This window comes from Microtus ochrogaster, chromosome 4 (assembly GCF_000317375.1).
Source record: "Microtus ochrogaster isolate Prairie Vole_2 chromosome 4, MicOch1.0, whole genome shotgun sequence".
In the NCBI taxonomy this organism is placed as follows: domain Eukaryota; kingdom Metazoa; phylum Chordata; class Mammalia; order Rodentia; family Cricetidae; genus Microtus; species Microtus ochrogaster.
Window position 1 is genome coordinate 74,107,636 of NC_022011.1, and position 20,284 is coordinate 74,127,919.

A 20,284-nucleotide genomic window follows, 5' to 3' on the forward strand; every position below is an offset into this window, starting at 1 on the left:
TATTATTGTATTTTACTCATTCAAACTATGAGCAAATCTCTTATTTCTAAGTGGAAAACTTCTAAAGAATTTGAAATTTGTGCTAGCTATGGGTATTAATTATCTTAAAAACAGTTAATTGAATATCTGTTGAACACTCTATATGGCATCATCTCAACGCAACTTTGTATCTCTGAGGGGTGAATATTCATGGTTTTCAATGGACACTACAAATTATGGGGAGGATTTATAGGCAGGAATGTTTAATATAACACAAATGTTACTGACAGAGCTTGGGCAGCCTATTTTGAGGTTTTATTAGCCAAGTTGACATTTGAAGGGATTTTCTTCACTCATTATTTCAGGGCTTTAATATTCTTCCTTTCAATTTATTATAGTTAATTTTTGAAGTCTTAATTTCTTCTTCTTTATAAAATAAATAAAGGAACAAAGGCACCATCATAGAACTATTAGACAGTTGGTTCAACAGAACTGTAATTATTCCATTGTGAAGATCTCTTAATTGTACAAATGCACTAGAAATGTAAGCTGTTTACTTAATAACTTACAATACTCTCTGCAGAGACTGAGCACAAAATACTTTACTGTTTTTTAAACAAGTATTCAATGTTATGAATGTCCTGTGAACTATCTAGAAGAAATATCTTTGGGCACATTAGCAGTGATTACCTCTTAGAGTCTGGGAATGAAGACGTGGATGGGTGGAACTAAAACAAATGTATGAGCTCATTCTCATGGTGTGCACATGACCAAACCAACACTGTGTGGTGTCTGAGACCTCATAGTCATCACATCTTAGCATCCATGATTGAAAATGCATCTTCTTAGAATCAGGCCCATGTTCTTACCTGTGTCTTTGTATCATCATCAGGCTTGGCTTACAGAGTCATGCAGTAATTGTTATTTCATGTAGCCTGACCATGCTCAGGCAGACTATGCTCACAACTCTTGTAGTTTCTTTGATTTTTTTTAAAATCAAATTGTTGCTTGATATTAAGGCATTTACCTCACTGATTTGTCAGAATTGCAGGAAAACTGGTGCAGGAAAACAGCGTGATTGCTGCTGTGTAGCCACCAAGTCACTTAGCAGGAAGCTATAACTGCTAATCAGAACTGGTACTGTAAGTGGCATGGAAGAAGAGAGAGCATGTAAAGCCCACCAGTGTATGGTTCAAATCCCACCTCCTTTGCTTTGCTCTTGATCTCCACATCAGGCACTCTAACTGGGCTCCTGCCTTCCTGCTCAGCCCTAGCTCTCTTCCCACATTGATTCGATCGCCTTCTTGCCTACATTCCAGTGTTTTAACAGTTGCTTTCTTCTCTGCTTGGCTGGGTCAGGTTCCCACAGGGGGCATGAGTCCACATTTCTAATTTCTGGGAGATCTGTTGCTTGTCCATAAATTTGCCTTAGGCAACCTGTCTACTACTACTGTTTCTGGAACTCCTGAAATAGTGCTCATCTACCTGTTGAATCATCCTGTTGACCTCAGTAGGCTCTCTTGTCCAGATGCTGTCCCGGACAGGCAGCTACTGCTTGTGTCCATATTTATTGCATGTTATATCTATTATGTTATGTTAAGCCAGGCTGGTTCATTTGAAAGTAGGGCCTCTCTACTAGCAAATACTAACAATTTTCACGTTCAGCTACTATAGTCGTCTTCCCAACCCTATTACATGGAGCTATGCTGACATATGACTGTGATAGCTCTGCCAACATCTTACTTACCACTGTTATTTATTGCCTTAAATAATTATGTTATTTTTACTTTATAGTTCAGTGTATGTCTACACAGGATTCACACATGAGTGGAGTACCTACTGAGCAGAGAAGAGGACAATGGGTTTTATCTCTACTGCTGGAGTTGTGAGCAGCCCAACAGGGATGCTAGGAAGACTACTAGGGGACTCTGGAAGAGCATTACGTGCTCCTAACTGCTGAGCCAGCTCTTCTTCTTCTGCCCTTCTCTCTCTCTCTCTCTCTCTCTCTCTCTCTCTCTCTCTCTCTCTCGTTTTTGTTTTTCGAGACAGGGTTTCTCTGTAGCTTTGGTGCCTGTCCCGGAACTAGCTCTTGTAGACCAGGATGGCCTTGAACTCCCAGGGATCCGCCTGGCCCCTTCTTTGTATTTTTAAGACAGCAACACTTACTTGATTATTTATTAGAATAACTCACCTTACTTTGGAATTCAGAAAATCTTGTTTTTGGGAGTTGAATATGAAAACTGTATCACTGAAAAAAATTAAAGCTACTCTTAAGTGAAATCACTATCACAGTTAAAATTTTTTCAAAACTAGATCACAGAGACATTTTACAATTGAATTCTCAACCAAAGAACGGTAAAATTAATTTAAACCAAACAATTATTTTGGCAGTGCTTCAAAAATTATGAATGTTCTTTCTGATAGCTAAATCACTTGATGGGAATGAGTTATGCCATGCAGAAACATCTTCTATTGCTACATCATTTGGGTTTCACTTAAAATTGAACCCATCAGTTTTGAAAGAGGTCTGAACTTGGCAAAAGTGGATTTTTCTAATAGAGTACTATCCTTTTTTTGCCTAAAAGATCATGACTGTGTCCCAGGCAGCAGGCAATTTTAAACTGATGTGAAGAATTTGAATTACCTCTCAGCATTTTTCTTGTAACTTTACTAGCATTCAGTTGACTAAATTTTTTCTTTAAGGCTATCCAAAGATTAGGGAGCTGATGAAAAAGATGAGAAAATTGATATTCTTCAAGATTTTTGTGAAAATGCCCATTCTATTACCTTTTTATTCTTCATTTTCTCATCTGCAAAAGCTGGAGGTTTAAAGGTATTGGCAATGAAAGAGATCAGATTTATTTTAATTCAAAAAGGACAAGAATAGTAAATTAGAAATACTTGGATTGATACTTAGTCCACAGCAGAATCTCTTAGCATGAAGGCAAAACATGTGGGTCAGTTAGAGAAGGTAATCCTTTCTTCCTTTTTTATCTGCTTTAACTCTTGTTTTACCCATCAATATCCCCTCCCTTTCTAAAACATTCTGTACAACTACAAAAACTATTTCTAAGTTTCTGTTTTGGGTTTTGTTTGTTTTATCAATGGCTGAATAATAAGTAGTGAATAGGATTTTGAGCTAACAGGAGCAATGATGATGACCCAAAGTGTACTGAGAGTAAGGGAGAGAGTTGCAGAGAAAAGTGCAGAAGAGAAAAAAGACAGTAACTTAATCACATCTGCTAGAGGCATGGACGAGTGGAACTTTATTAACCAAGAAAATGTATCATATACTTTTAGTGAGCTTTTTTGGGACCCGTCAGGTCACGGACACATTTTTCCACTTGGGTAGGCGTAGGAAGGGAGACTGAGGACGTGTTGAAGATTGCTTCTTTGTACACTCATACTCTAAAGCTGGCCTAGATCAAATAGAGAAAAGAATTGTGGATGTTGGGTGAAATCCCTTAAGGGTTTAGCTTTAAGCTCTGGATTCAGCTTCATTACAGTTAGCTCTTTTTCCTGAAACTTTAGCCAGGACACTTAACCTAATTGTAGCTTCCTCTGTAATATTAAAAACAATTCTTTCCTCACGCTCACAAACCTTGGAGAAGAAAGATTTTAGGGCCACTATTTTTAAAGCTACATAAGACTCTGTCAACACGATATTTTTCCTCTTCTTCAACTGGACTGCCTAATGCTAAGCAAGTTCTTAGCAGAATTTCATTAAAGGACTGCACTCCGCTAGAACTTCTCACACATTCCACATTAGTGAACGAAGTAGGACTGTATCATATCTAATAGGCCAGATTCTTTCCATGTAGGTATTACCAGGTTCATTTTATAGCTGAAGAAATTGATCACAGTGAAATCCAACCACCTGGTTATAATCCTCAAGCTCCTGAGCCGTTGAACTGAGACAACAAACATATCTGTGTCAAAAACTGTATCTCTCCGAATGGGGTTGAGTTCTACAGACAACGGAGCCCAGCCCCTGTGCTGTATGTTACTCATACCTGAGTCAAATGTACCTGCTGTGTTTGGGAAATTTTACACAGACTATGCTCCTGCTGTTTCTGAAGGTATGCAACCATTGACTATTCGTTTCTCCAGCCCTTCCTGTGGCTGTGCCTGGTGCTGACGCAGATTGGTCCCAGAAAAAAGATCAGAATCCAGACATGATAAAAGCAGACATGTCACAAAGGATGGGGCTCTATTTGAGACAGTTGTCACTGTCGCCTGGTTTGTAATGTCTCCCTAGGGTTCAGTTTGTATCTATTCTCCCACTGAGGTTTTTCCTACTTTGAAGCTTTCCTGTCAGAAATGATCCTCTAAGGTATCTATTTTTAATTATATTTTTTATATTACTGTGAGTTCAATTGTTAACTAATTAACTGGGAGTATTTCAATATGACCAATATTAACTGGGAATAACATTATTTACAATTTGGAGTAAAATAATTGGTCTCCATGTAGAGAAACTTCCATGAATTGAAGTGAGAGATGCTTTTGAAGGGATGTGGGGTGTGTGTGTATGTGTATATGTGATTTTTGGAAAACTGGTTTCTTCCACTCCTTTTAGGGCACTAAGAAAATGGGAAAATATAAAAGGAACATTTTCTAGAAGGGCAAATTAAATTATCTCTCTTTCAAAAGTGATCAGGTTATAACACAATAATGTATGTGACGGCTAATCTTGGTTGTCAACTTGACTCCATCTGGAAAACCAACAAACAAACAAAAAACAAAATAAAAAAAATCCACACAAACTTTTGGACTACTCCTGCGAGGGATTTTCTTGACCAGAATATTTGAAGTAGAAAGATCCGCTCTAATCTTGGGTAGCACCTTCTGGTAGCAGCTCAGATAAAAGGAAATGGAGAAGAAAACTTGGCATTTTGTCTGCTTGCCTTCACTTCTGCTAGCAGGCTTATCTCTCCTAGTGTTGAGGCATTCCTTTGCCAGTATTAGGGCCAGATTGTTAGGGCTTCTAATGAGCAGCTCTCCAGGAACCCTCTAGGAATCCATTGTCTGATTAGGATTGCTGAGGCATCCAGCTTTCTGGACTAAATAACTAGCAAATTCTCAGCCTTTCAAGTGTGCGGCGGCCGCCGTAGCGTTTCCACTTTTAATATCTATACCCACTCTATCTGTTCTGTTTCTTTAGAGCACTCCGACTAATGCAAAACATATTTAGTATAAATTATTTCAGGATATTTTTACATGCTAATTTTTGTTTTGTGTTTCAAGAGTTCAAATGTGTTTCCTCAACTTTGAGAGATGTCAACAACACATGTCATATAGACCCAACTAGACGGTGAGGCGACTTCCCCTGGCAGGTGAAAATCTATCTGTTCAATGCCTAAATAGGGTAGAAAGGGTTAAGTAATACAGTGCACCTATGAGTTTAGAAATCCAGAACTAAACTCAGATAAATGGCAATGACAGAAGAAACTAAGAATAACCCTCTTGTAGATTTTTGTTTAGACTTGACTAAAGGTAGATACAACCATGAATATGCAAACGGAATAAAGATTGGATGCTGGAATACATACATTTTTAAGTGAAAATAGAAAAGGAGTTCCTGGGTAGGAGTGGGGCTTTCTTTCTTCGTAAGCATCCTTTGCTATCATAAGCTAAACAAATGCACTTATGCAGAAAGGATTATACCAAATTACTATTGTTATTATTATCATATTTACAGCTCTACTAAAAACAAAAATTAAATTTCATTCATATTTATGAGACTCTTTGATATGGTAACATAATAAAATTTAAATTATGCTTTCTGTCTACTGAAGCATTTACATTTGGAATGACTCAGTAACTAAACAATTCCATTCATTAGGAAATATGCCTTAGCACAAAGAGAAGCATAGGAGGATTTGATTTCCCCCTTTTTCTATTTCTTTTACTCTCTTTTTCTCTACTAGGCTTTTAGATGAAGCTGAGGACTGTGAGAATCCTTAAGAACAACAAGCTTAATCTTAGCAGAAAGACAAGGCAGTTCTTATTCGTGCTGACTGAGAAGGGAACGAAGCAGGAAGGGAGACTTCCCAGAATGTGATGCTTACTTATCTCTGCAAGAATCATAATTTAGGGGCTGGAGAGATGGCTCAGTGGTTAAGAGCACTGCCTGCTCTTCCAAAGGTCCTGAGTTCAGTTCCCAGCAACCACATGGTGGCTCACAACCATCTGTAATGGGGTCTGGTGCCCTCTTCTGGCCTACAGACAGAACATTGTATACATAATAAATAAATATTAAAAAAAAAGAATCATAATTTAAGGTTATCACAACGGAACCCAGAGACACAACTAAGTTGGGTTTATAGGAGCTCATAGACACTGGACAGGCAACTAAGAAGCCTACATGGGACCCACTTAGGTCCTCTACATATGTGTGACAGTTGTATAGCTTGGTCTTCTGTAGGACTCTTAGGAATGGGAAGGGGTCCTGTCCCTGATGCTTTGTCAGGCTTTGGGAACCTATTCGTCATACGGATTGCCCTACCAAGTCCCTACCAAGTCTTAATATGAGAGGAGGAGCTTAATCTTACCTCAACTTGAGATGCTCGCTATTCTTTGTTGACAGCCATGGGAGGCCTGCCCTTTTTGAACAAAAACATAGGAGTGGACTGGGCAGAATACTGAGGAGGTGGGGAGAGGGGATGGCAGGAGAAGAGGGAGGAAAAATGGAATGTAAATAAATGAATAAACTTAATTTTTTCAAAAGCGAAAGAATCACAATTACTTTAATCTGGTCCCGTGGATTCCTCCTAAACTGAAGGCATCTTTACCCACTCCGGGAACCAAAAGAGAGCACCAAGCTAAATAGATATTTATGTAACTCCAGTTTCTGTAGAGGGAAATGAAGTATTTCTTGGCTGAGGATAGCTTCTAGGGAAAAGTACCGCAATCACATTTCTAAGGAGGTAATGTCCTTCCTGGTCCTTGGCTATGTCAATATCAAAGTTTTATTTTCTCGGTTTCCTCTAGAAGCTTGGAGACTTTTTAGTCTCCCTAGTTTCTGACATATCGCTTACAGCACAGAACTTTGAAGACTTCTTGGTATAATGAAACAATAGGGGTAGAGTTTCAAGAGTGATGGTTGAGCACTCCTGAAAGTAGAGCAAAAAGGAGAAAGGGAAAACACATTTATTGGACAGAATGGGCATATACAGTAAAGGTTCAGGCCATCCTGAAGTTCTGTGTGTCTTTAAAGGACCACAGAGTTATTGATGAACCTTGGTCAAGGCGGACACAGAGGGTGTGGAATAATCACAGACAGCAAACAATCCCCTTTAAGAATGACTAGTAAGAAGAACTGTGGAAAAATAATGGTGCAGTTGATGTGATGATTTCTCCTTTTTGAGATGGTCTGATAATGATTCATGATGACCTCTTTGACGGGAAAAGTAGAACTTTCCTTTGGATTGAAGGAGAGATAACAACCCTCTCATGGAGAATGGCTGGGTTCACATGCGTTTCTTTTCTCACTTCATCCAAAGAAGATCAGGTCACACATCCTCCCTGCTGTTCTCTTGAGAATATCCAGAAAATGAAACTCTATGAGCTTTTCTATATGTGCTAGTGGCATCACAGCTAAAGTCAGTATGGCTTCTTCGGTGTTCATGAGGTCCTCTCTATCAGGCAGGCCAACCTGTTTATATCATTTCTGGTTCACAGCACATGTCCATCACTTAGAAGAGCTTTGAGAAACTAGTTCTTGTAAAAAAGAAAATCTACTCAACCTCTCAAACCTCTTCTAAGTTCTTACAAGTTAAAAAAATAAGAGCTGTTTCTTAATCCTTAGAGAGATATATTTAAAATAGGGATTTAAAAATGAAAGTTTAATAGATCTAAAGAGTGGGAATGAACTGATGGCTAACCAAAAGTAGGTATGGAAGACTTCAACAAGGGGGAATCAGTGATCAGACACTGAATTCTATTTTACCTCACCATAGGGCAGTTGGCTCCATTAAGTTAAGTCCATTTAATTCACTTTTATTTTCCTTGCTGCAACTTAACCCAGTGACTTGGTTAAGATAAAGATAATAGGTAGAAGAAACTGAACCACTCTAATAGGAGAGATGCTGCAGGAGGTTGTCTTTTAAGAGCAAAGCTGGATAGGATGAGAAGGGTGCTTGGTTGAAGTTGAAAATAGAAGAAATGTCACATGAAGTTTCCCATCATGAACCAAGAAAGGTATAGGCAGAAACCACCATGTTGTCTACATAGAAATAATTTTGGATAGCATGAAGATTGAATAACATAGCAACACATTTTTATCCCAGCTTACAGAGAATGAAGTGTAACTATGCTGAGGTACGGGGTCAGGCTTCAGAGGAGCCCTGGATAGGGTCACACTTCCTAAGCAGAAAAATTTCCATTTGACTTGAAATATTAGTGGTTGCCATTATTTTTGACAGATTCAAGCAAATCGATGCTTCAGCCTCAAATTTGAAACTGTGGTTTTAAAAAGAATTCTAATTCCAGTAGGACAAATTGTACAACTCACTTTGCTAATAACTATACTTTCTAGGCCATAGATGATGGACGAAATTTCAATAAATTAAATAACAATGGATAGCTATTTTCAGTATTTCATAAGATATATGAGTAGCAGAACAATACAACAGTCACTAATACACCAGCTTAGTAAAAATAGAACCATTATTTTCTTACAGCTGATGCCAAGGGATTTAGGACAGAGCCTTTGGAGGCCACAGTTTAGTCTTTACCTCATTAGGAGGAGAGGCATTGCAGGGTATATTGCTTGTTTGTCCTTTTTAACCATGGATTATTTTTCTCCACGTCTTTTGAATACCTACAAAATGTATTTAAATAAGGATATTTTTCCACAATACATTTTATTTTGCATAATATTGCTTTGTTATAACACCAGACTGAACATTATGTTGAATTTATTGGAGATATTTAACTGGAGAGCTTCAATATCAAATGGGAGTGAGAAACTGGTAATGGATCGTCATGGATGTTAATTCATTGAGACTTGGGTCTGATTTATAGTTAAGAAAATCAATATCCCAGAGAGATGTCTATTATGTTCGCACTGCAAAGGAATTCAACCTCGCCGGAGAAATGTGAAACAGTGAAGAGGTACTTCTATTAAAAGAATAAATTGCTGCGTGTGATTCTCTCATTCCCTCTCAGGTTCCCATTTGAAAGTGATAAACATTGTGTCCCCTGGAAGACCTGGCCATCTTCAGGCCTTCAGGCTCATATTGCTTATCAAAATTAGCTGGGTGACCAGAGGATGATAGAGACGTAGCTTGGAAATCATGGCTGTGCAGCAATGCTTCCCTTTGCAGTCCGAGATTCATGAGAAAAGGGATATGAAAAGATCAAGATTAGCCCCACTGGATAATTTGACTCCATCTGGTCTTGCAGTTGGGTGGAAGGATTTGCTAAGCTGGGAGATTTGTTGATCTCGAACTGTATCTATGACCTGCCAGTTTTTCTGAGGTCTGAAGTGGGACTTATGGAGTCCTTTATAAAAATATAAATGAAAGCAGGAGGGATTACTCTATATTCTCAAGTCCAATGTGTTTTGGTACCATTCATCACTTTGGCGGTAAGGTATTATAAGGATAAAACACAATGTTAGTTGAGGACTGGGTCAATCTGATACCCTTGCTTGGTTGAGGCTTATTCTCATTGCTTGTCCTTGTAGGAATAGGCGCCTTCACTCTGCATTCTAATGGTCAATGACTCAGCTTTGAAGCCATCTCTACAGAAGGGGGTCTGACTGAGTCATGCTCTTTGTCATTAGGCTTGCCTTAGTGTCTTGGCACAAGAAGACAAGTGAATCTCCAGCTTTGGGGCTGAGAAGGTCCCTTCCTGCTTAGGTCTAGAGCACAGCTTTTTAATTGATATCAGGTAATTGAAAACCTGAAAGGAAGGAGCCTGACCGTAACACTCATTGCACCGCAGGAAGCATCCAGGACCTTATTTTGTCTCAAATCAACGAGACTGAGCTTCATTGCTCTGTGGTCATTGATTGGATATTACACATCACCTGTATCTCAGAAATAAATACAACAACAATCCAACTTAAGGTTTGTAAAATTGCTAGGTCATGATCTTCCCACAGAGAGTATCATTCTTCATAAGGGAGAGACATTTCAAATCTATTTTTAGTATAGATGACAGAGACAGCTACCGTGCTAAAGGCTAAATTTCAAAATTGCATTCCTGGGAGTATTTTTGGTTTTTCCTTTGAGATTTATGTATCATTTTATGGGTACGAATGTTGTGTTTTATGGATATATGTATACTGAGTGCGTGCATGGTGCCCATTAAAGTCAGAAAATACATCAGCTGCTTTGGAACAAGTGTTAAGGGGGATGTGAACTGCTATGTGGGTAAGAGAAACTGAACCCTGGTCCTCAGCAAGATCAGCGAGTGCTCTTAACTGAAGATCTATTTTACCATCGCTCACTTCGGTGGCATTCTTGAATAATTTAAGCATACTTTTGACTGGTAATTGGTTATAATGTATTTGAAAAACTCACTTTGAGGAGCTGTAGGGGTTATGAGTTTGTGACAACATTGTAAGTAGCAAAGGTGGGCAATCAATGAGAGGGACGCAGCTCTGTCGCAATAAAGGGATTCTTATATTAGGGAAAACTTGAAGCATACTTTCATGGCTATTTAGATGTAGTAAAACATTGTTTCTTTTTTAACATTGTTTTTCATTATACACAGCAATTGATGCATTTATTTTCAATCAAGCAAAGAGAGCTAGAACTAATTTCAGTGTGCATGGTTCTGAGCATATATGTTATTTGAAGCACACTTACATGTTTAATACCAGAACAACAGTCAACATAATCAAAATCAATAGTAGTAATTTAATATGACAGCTAGAGTTGCCTTGCTGGGACAAGAGCAATAAGACTAGAGCACTAATATCTCAATAGAACTGTCAACAGTCCCCACAACAAAACCATACTTCCTGCTTTGGTCACTTGATAAATCGACAGCATGCCTTGGAGCCATAAGTGCAAAATCCACTTCAGAATTCAAAGCCTAAATACTTTATAGAGGATGGTATCCATAATCAAATGCACTTTGAAATTTCTATCAAAATACACAAATATACAAATATTCATACTGAATATCAGTAGTCCAATGGTCATTAGATGAAGTTTTGATATCAAATTTATCAAATCATTAATATTACTTTTTGAGCTTACATTAGTTACATTTTAAGTGATATAAGTGTTAGATTCATTTACATGGCATTTCTACCTGTTTCAATAGATTTAAGATAATTCTTGTAGACCATTCTCTAAAATGGTTCTTGAACTTCAGATAGCCTCAGACTCTGAGAAGTGAATCAACACCTAGAACTTGGACCCAAGATATATCTTACAGTGGATTAGCTCATGAAGTAGCATAGGATGTCATAGCATTAGTGGGCAGTCATCTTAAGACCTAAGTCCTAGTAATATAAGTAGATAGAGGGAGTAGAAAACCATTTCATGATCAAACTCATCTTTGTTCTTCTAAGTAAGGAACATTAGCTCACGAAACTCAGAATGCCAAGGTCAGACCCTGTGAGAATACAAAATTATTACATTTTTCTATGCTTGTAAATGGGCTATTCCTCAACATTAAACTGTTACTGGCTCCACAAAGAAAGGGAAAACAGTTATGGGATTAGCATGACATGACACCTTTGTTTTACTTTTATTTTGTCTCATTTAAATCTTGTTGTTTAGCTCTGAGCAACTCTCTTTCTCATGTCTATTCTAAATGGTTTTATTTGTCAAGCAAGTGGTCATTCTCTTACAAGGATTGCAGGTTCATGGCAAATGGATGCTTATGAGTGTTTTGTGGATTTGATGTTTATCGTCAGTAGCTAAGCGTATATGCTCCAACTTTCACAGTTCCCAGCGAGAGCAGGGAAGCATCCCTGGGATGCTGTGTGCTCTGAGCTAACAGATGATGCTGATTTTACTGCTGGGCATGGCATTACCCTGTGTCTCCCTCTAACCTGGCTTCCTCAAACAGGAAATTAAAAAGTGACCTATTGGATCCACCCCTGTAACTACTTTGAAGCACAAATGTTTTCAGTTTCCTTAACAGTTTTGTGATTGGAAGCATAGCCTTGCTAAGGTGATCTATCTATCACCACAAAATCTCTGCTTCTGCCCCACAATTACCAATTTTTCTTCCATAAAACAACAGTTGAGTCATAGTTTCTATTGACCAAGATTAATAAATGTCGTATGTCTAAAATCCCATTTTAAAGCTGGGATACATCTAACCATGTATAGATACTTATTCTAATAATTCACAATACAAAAGAAATAGACTTGAAATAGATCATTAAAGCATTTGTAACATAACTATACAATCAAATGATACTTCTTTTCTAGTATACGGGAATATAATTGGATAAATTATTAAACAAGGATAAGTTGGGTAAGTCATTAACTAATGCAATGTTCTGTGTCACTTTGTTCACTCAAATTTAAGGCATGATTTTCAGAAATACTGTTATATTATTATTAAGACAAGTTATAATTGCATTGGCATTAATCATGCTGATTAGTCTTGTCTATTTTTATTTAAATGGAAGAAATTATACATATTATAGGGAAATACAAATGTGTCAGTGCAAGAGATACAAAGCAATGTATCCAGAATTATAAAACATTTTAAGAACTGTATTAAAACATACAATGTGTTTTCACGTGACAACAAGTTTTCTAAAAATTCAAAATAATCAGGGTTATCTTTGCTTGTATTCATGATAAGATTATCCAGACTGTGGTATACTACAAAATAGGATACCAGATTTCTCCTATTGACATATAACTTATCATTTGAATTATATGTCAATGCTTTTTTTTAAAGGAAAATGCTCAGGTGGCAAGATAGTTCAGCACTTGTCTTCCAATGATGCAAACTTGGTAATGTAATTTTGATCCCCAGAATCCACAGACAGGCGGAGAGAGGCAACTCCACAATGTTGTCCTCAGGCCTTCCCCTCAACACTCCCCCACCCCAACAACTGATAAATAAAATAATTTTAAAGTGAAGTGTTCCTTTCACACTCTACCATAGTTTAATCTCTGGAGGATTTGCGCGTACTTCCGTTTAGAGAATGTTGAAGCAGTGCCAACTGCATGTTAGAGTCTGGGTGTGAAATGTCCCCAAACAACTCCTGAGTTTTGAATACTTGTTTTCAACTGGTGATGGTATTCTGAGAGGCTGCACAACATTTTTGGTGTTGCAAGCACAATGGTAGATACAGATAAAAGGCTCAAGAGCTATACCTGGCCCGGGTTGGCCTGCAGTCTTTGCTTCCAGGTCTGGTGATGTGATCAAGCCTTGATATAAACTTCTAATGCCAAAGGCAGGAGTTGCTCCCATGGGCATACCTTCTCTACCATGAAATTGTGAAGTAAATTTCTCCTTGCTTAAGTTGTTTCTCCTCAGTTTTTTCATCACAGTGATAAAAAAGTCACCAAGATGCTGTATACTAACACACTTTCAGCATGTGGCTTCAGAAGGCTTTATAGATTCATGTTTGTCCTTTTGAAACTTTCAGATTACTGGGTTCTAAAGGTTAAGAGGCAGTGCAGAGGCAGAATGCCAGACATTCTGGACATTCACGATGAGACCTTAACATTTGTTAAAGGACTCACCCTAGTCAGCATCCTTACTCAGTCTCCTGATGATTGGAAACCAATGAATGATACCCTGTGAGCCAGCCAAAGCAGAAAAAAATCTCAGGACCAATGATCTTAGCCCAACCTACAGAATGATGAGCAAATGGTGCTTTATTATTGCATTAAGGCATTATTTGAGATGGTATGAAATGCCTAACTAATTGATGCAATATAATTATTATTCTTAATTTTAACTGTTTTAACTTTTCTATTAGTGAAACTTGGGCTCTGGAATTGATGATGAACAAAAAGTTGAAAATCTAATGCAAAATTGAAAACAGCTTGTTATGCATGATTTCAGCGTCCAAACAATATTTATCAAGTCATAAACATTAAAAGTTTTAAATGAGAGCCATACATATTTGTATCAGTTTTTATATGTAACACTATCTACACCATAACTGAGGCTTCCTTCCTCAGCATGACTAAAATTTGTCAAAACTTCACGCTTACTGTAGGCTCTAATTTGCGCTCTGTATACATATTTCCCCCCTCAGAATGAATGATTGTCTTTCATCTCTAATTTTATGGCTTAACTCTTACATGTAAACAAAGCTCTCAGATGCTATTAAATGAATTCATATACATGGTTTCTGTCAGAGTGTATTTGCAGTTTTTCCTGCAATTTATGCATTTAATTTTCTGCTTGTCTTTTATGCTATTTACTTTATATTTATGAGTGACCTGCTATTCCTATTAGGAAAACATGAATAGGTTTCATCGAACACTCTGACTGCTATTTGTGGGAGGATATTTTAAGGCCCAGATATTATGCTTCATGGGAAACTGCACATGGGAGGATGTTGGGTTGCGAAGGAAGGGCTTAGAATACACTGGAAAGGGTTTCCTTTAGAAAACACATCTCCTTCCTCAAGACTCTTTGTGACAAAGACTCATAGTCACTTCCTGGAGCTATCACAAGTTTACTGTGGAAGAACTAATAGAAAGGCCATGTAACAATATTTCCTGAGATTGTTTTTAATATCCATTTTATTGTGAAAACATTGTTCTTATAGCATTTAGATTAAAAAATAAAACATAGGAAGGAACACCAAAACACATTTATGTTTTGTTATAAAAACAAACACCCACGCATGCATGTACTCTTTCTTTCTCTGTTCCTCTGTCTCTCTCTCCTTCTCCCTCTCTCCCTCACACACACACACACACACACACACACACACACACACACACACACACATTTATGTTAACACAACAGAGATATATACAAGTCTTGCTGCGTATACCTGAAAAAACATTTCTCCATAAACAGTCTTAATTTGTAATTGTTGCTAAGAAAGGAAGCCAGTCACACTACTGAATACAGGCGGATACAGGCGATTGTGACACTGGCTTCTTCAGCCTTTCTTCCTCCCCCTACTCCTGCACTGAGTGGGCCATTAAATGATTATGAACTGGAGACAATGGAAGCAGTATTCTGTGACTCCCTATGTACAGCAGCAAGAACCACAAGGGCTGGGTATTTATCATTCTATCTCTCAGTACCCACTTTTTGGTGCTTAAAATAAGAGTAAAAGGAGATTTAAAAAGAGCACAAATAGAAAACTTTTGTGTTGTTTTTTTTTTTTTAGGGAAAAGGATCCATTTTTATGAATTCATCTAATTTGTAATCTCTGACATGTTTCTTTCTAGCTTTGTTTTCAGACAATATAGAATAGACCTAAGTTTTCATTAATCTGTTACTATTTGTTACCAAGTTAGCATTTTTCTATTTACTATGGTCTTTTCTCTATAATTCCTCCAAATGAAAGTTTGGAAATTCTTCAGAGTGAGACGTCTATAAGAAATTTGTAATGTTTGTAGAAACCAATGTTTGCTATCTTAATCTACTTCTATTGGTACATTGTATTCTCTTCTTCAAAAATAGCTACAATTATCATTTAACTTCCTGTCCTCCTGCCTTCCCCTGTATATGACTAATAGTAGGTATAGCTTCATTCCTAGAAAACTATGACCAACCAATCAAGATTGGCAAACCAATTGATAAAAAATAAGCCATTTTTTGATGACACTTTATAACTTCAACTAAAATTTTAACACTAGACACACTTCAGTTACTTTGGATCCCCAAATATGGTCTACATTTTTCACTTTTGAAAATATACCAGAGATTTCAATTCCTCCTATCGTAGCATGTGGATATAGAAATCATGGAGCATGAATTTTGAGAGAATAGAAAGATGACAATGGCATCCTGCCTCACTCTGGTCAGACATTATCAGCAGTGTGGATCGGGTGCAATGGCGAGAAAGATTCAGAACACTGCCCTTACTAGTTATTGAAGGAAAAAAAAAAGAAAGAAATGAGAACAGCATCTACTTCTGAAGAAGGAAGTCTCTTCCATGTTTAATAAAAAGCAAAGGATGAAATATCTTTCTTGGCAGTTTAAATGCATTTCCATGAACCTAAAATTAATAAGCATGTGGTGTGTGTGTATGAGTGTGTGTGCATGTGTGCAAACTCCACTCAACAAAGAATATGTTCTCATTATATGTATTTATATGTAGGATAAGAATGGATACAATAAAGAATTTGTATAGGAAAAGAAACCACATGAGATGCATTCTATGCAGGAAGCATTAGTTAATGCTTTAGAGTTAAAAAAAAATCCCATATGCACAGTGATTTAGCTCTTTATGGAAGCAAAGAGCAGAGAAGGGAAATGAAATGTTAAATTATAGAACATGGAAGGAACTTGAAAAGCTTTCGGCATTTACAGAGCTCTTTTTTTTTTGATGTAGAAATATATTTGAAGATAGTTTTGTCTCACATAGATGAAAGAGGTTGAGAAAGTTCCCCAGCACAGCATGGTAGAGAAGACGACATCATGAACTAGGCATTTCTGCTAGTGCATCTGAGTGGGAGGGAAGTCACACCTCCTCGGATCCTGGCAAGTGCAATAGCTGTAAACACGAAGGAGCCAGAGCAAATATTGTAAAAACTGCAATGAGAGACGAAACAGCAAAAGCTGTTTCATCTGTAACAACCAATGAAGACTGGCATTATGAGGACATTGATGGATACAGCCTAGCTTGAGTTGGAAGCTACCATGAAGCATGACATGGAGGCCCTTGATCCAGAGTGGTACCACACAAAGACAGAGGCAAGGCCATATTCTGCCATCTCCCTAATGCTCAGCACCAACCCTTGAGACTTCTTTAAAAAAGCATTTTTCCAAAAGTATTAGCACAAGGTCTCCTGTCCAATATATCATAAGGAAGTCTTCAGAGTAGGAGCTCTGAAGAATAATTAGAACTGCCCACTCTCCATACATTCTCCACTTCCCTGCTGCCATCTGGAGCCTGGACAAGTACAGTTCCCATCTACATGACTGCCTTTCCTTCTGGATACGTCTACTCCTGTGATTTTCAGCGTGTAAAGCAATCAATGCCTTTCTAATCATCCAATAGCGTCATGAAGCTCAACTCATCACGAACGCCACGTGGCCTCATCTCATAGCTCTCGGATTTCAGCTGAAAGAGTTTCACATTCTCAGAATATGTCCAGTTCCTCCTGGACATATTTTAATATCTGTATCTTGCCATCTATGATTTTTCCTTCTCTTCTTTTCTTCTCCTTCCTTGCCACTTCCTCCCACCTCTCCCCTTCTTTTTCTATTTACTCAAACTAGAAAGTGATTTCGGTAGGATAAGGACCTTCCTTTACCTTTGTTTCTCCGGAACTACACTAAACACATTACAAACCCCAAACTAACTCATCAGCTAACAATCTAAATCATTTAAAAACTACTTATTTGTGTTTCTCTTTTTTTTAAAAAATGATTTGTTTACTTGTTTATTTATATTTTTGTTTTTCCTCATGTGTGTTTGTGCCCCAGGAAGCCAGAGAGAGGGACAGACTCCTTGGAACTGGAGTTACAGTTGCGAGCTGCCATGTGGGTACTAAGAATTAAATCAGGGCACTAAGGAAGAACAGTTCCTGCTTTTAACGACTGAATCATTTCTCCTGTCCTCAGATTTATACTTTTATAAAAATTACTTATTTGTCCTAATTGATCTTTTACATCATAGAAGACACAGAAAGAAACTAGAAACAATAAAAGAAAAAAAAACAGGAAGTAGCCAATGTCTTTGTAGCTCTGTGACTAACCCACTTACACAGCTAGCCAGTCCTGAACAGCTTCCAGTGAGTCATCAGGTGACTTAAGGTTTCTTTCTGTCACCTTTCTCACTGAAAGGCAGACACAGAAGAGGGTCCTGGATGTCCATTGACTGGTGTGTATAGACAATTGATGAGTTCTAGACTCAGAAAAACTCTCAAACAAACAAAACCAGCTTGGTAATAAAAAGGGATGAGGTTTTATGGCTCCAAAGATAAAAGTTCTTACTGTGCCACCAATATAAGCAGGATCCCTGGAATCCAAGTAAAGAAGGAGGAAGAGAAACAAGTCCACAATTGTCCTCTGACTTCACACAGGCACTGTGCACATACACAGCCACACACATACATCACATACACACACCCCCACACATACAAGAACAACAATGATAGTTTTTAAAATGTAGCATGGAAGGCCTGAAGAAATGACTCAGCAGGTAAGATCACTGGCTGCTCTTCCAGAGGATACCAGTTCAACTTCTAGCACGTGCATAGAAACTCACAACCATCTGTAACCCCAGGTGTGGGGAATCTGATACCTTTATCCCGCTTCCTCAGTGAGTCAGGAAAACAGCGGAGCACAGAAGACATCCGGTATTAACCTGTTTTGTACAAGCATAAAACACACATCCAGACACACCTGCACACATACATAAACATGTCCATAGACATATTCAGAAAAAAATATTCATTTAATATATATATTTCAAGAGTGAGGACTTTATGCAATTTCCAATTTTGAAATTTAGTTCACATTGCTAACAGTTGCTTTTTCTCCTAAATTAAAAGACAACATATGTGCTTTGCCTGTTTGCAACCCATCCCCTCCCATTCCCTTTCTCATAGATTATACCCCTAATTTCAGTGTTTTTGCACAAACTTAATAACTGACTTGTGAATATGAAAACATTGACAAAGTCTTGCATTGCCTTCATGGAGTCCGCATGCATGTCAACATTTCTTCTCTCTCGACTGACCACGAGAGAAAAGTTGGGGATGCAGTTTTACAGTTTTTTTTTTTTTTAAACAAGATACTGAAAAGAAACAGCTAAGAATTGTGTGCTAGTTTGGTGGGGTGATTCAAGTCTCCCACAGCTGAAAGGTTACTTAATTCAGAGCTGTGCTGAGTGTCCCGATCTATTCCTAGCCTCCTGATAGACAAAGGTTTCACCCACAATCTGCAATCAGCTCTACAGTTGTCTTCAGGGAAGGGAGCTGATGCATTTGTAAGCACATCATCAAGGGAAAGGGTGGAAGCCATCAGAACTGGGAGGACATTGTTGAGTATACTTCAGGGTCCAGACTAATAAATACAGTCCCAGGAGAACTTAGGGGAGGGCATGAACGCAGGGAACTCATTTTTCTAATCAGGGCTTCTACCTGACTCTGGAGCATAAAGTCTTGAGCTCTTTGAGAAAAAAAGACTCTTAGCTATACATGCATTGGACAGGTGTAGGCATTTAGTGGTGGGAACAGGTGTCACAACTTAGGTACTGCTGCTTAACCCCGGAACCATTGCTTAGTCCTTGGAAAATAGAATACTACTTTATTTGTGTGTATATATGTTAATATAATGATGTTAAAATAAATACATAGTTTCTATTTTGTTGCTCTTGCTTATTGACTATCTGCAAGGCTTTGCCTTGTCACTTCTGGTAAGCTTGCCTAGTCTCTGAACAGAAATGCTTCTTTCTCTTTGATATCATAATATTGATGCATTTTTAACACTTCACCAATTAATTCTACACTAGAAGCGTGTTCTAATCCTTTATGATTGGAATCATGTGTCTGCCTCCGGCTTCATCTCAGCAGACCAGCACGGGTTCATTCCATTTCATTCACACCCTTTGTTTTACTGCTAGCCTGCCATACAAGCTATCTACTAAAGGGAGTAATACATTGTGAGTATACAGATAAAGAGTTAAGGGCAAATATTTTAGGATCCATATAGGGTCATCAACCCTACAGAGTTTTTCAAAAAATTTAAAAATTTAGCATTCTTTATCCAAAGGCCCAAAAATAAAACAAAAGCTAACACAAAACAAAAACCCCAACACAGTGAAAACCTCTAGACCAGATTTGACAAATAAACATTAATTTTCTGACTGATGGAATAAATAAATTTATAGTTATTAATTTAATTTGTCTTTATCAAACAGTTATTTTGTTTCATCTGCACAAAGAAATAATAATATAGACATGCAAAATTGGGAACTTTTTGTATTGTGGGAAAGTTTGGTTCACTTTGAAAGCATGGGAAATAAACATTTCAAATGCCCACAGTAAACATAGTCAAATTTATTCCATTCCTATTTTAATATTAAAGAGATAGTGGTCCTATCACTTTCTTTTCTTTTTTTTTCTTTTTTCTTTTTTTTTGGTTTTTTGAGACAGGGTTTCTCTGTGGCTTTGGAGCCTGTCCTGGAACTAGCTCTGTAGACCAGGCTGGTCTCGAACTCACA

At 37.7% G+C, this 20,284-nt stretch overlaps 1 protein-coding gene across 5 annotated transcripts in view; it reads right to left on the reverse strand.

Moving 5' to 3' along the window:
• Nucleotides 1-20,284, reverse strand: part of Kcnh7 (potassium voltage-gated channel subfamily H member 7) — a 427,553-nt gene that overhangs the window by 183,483 nt on the left and 223,786 nt on the right. The window lies entirely within an intron of this gene.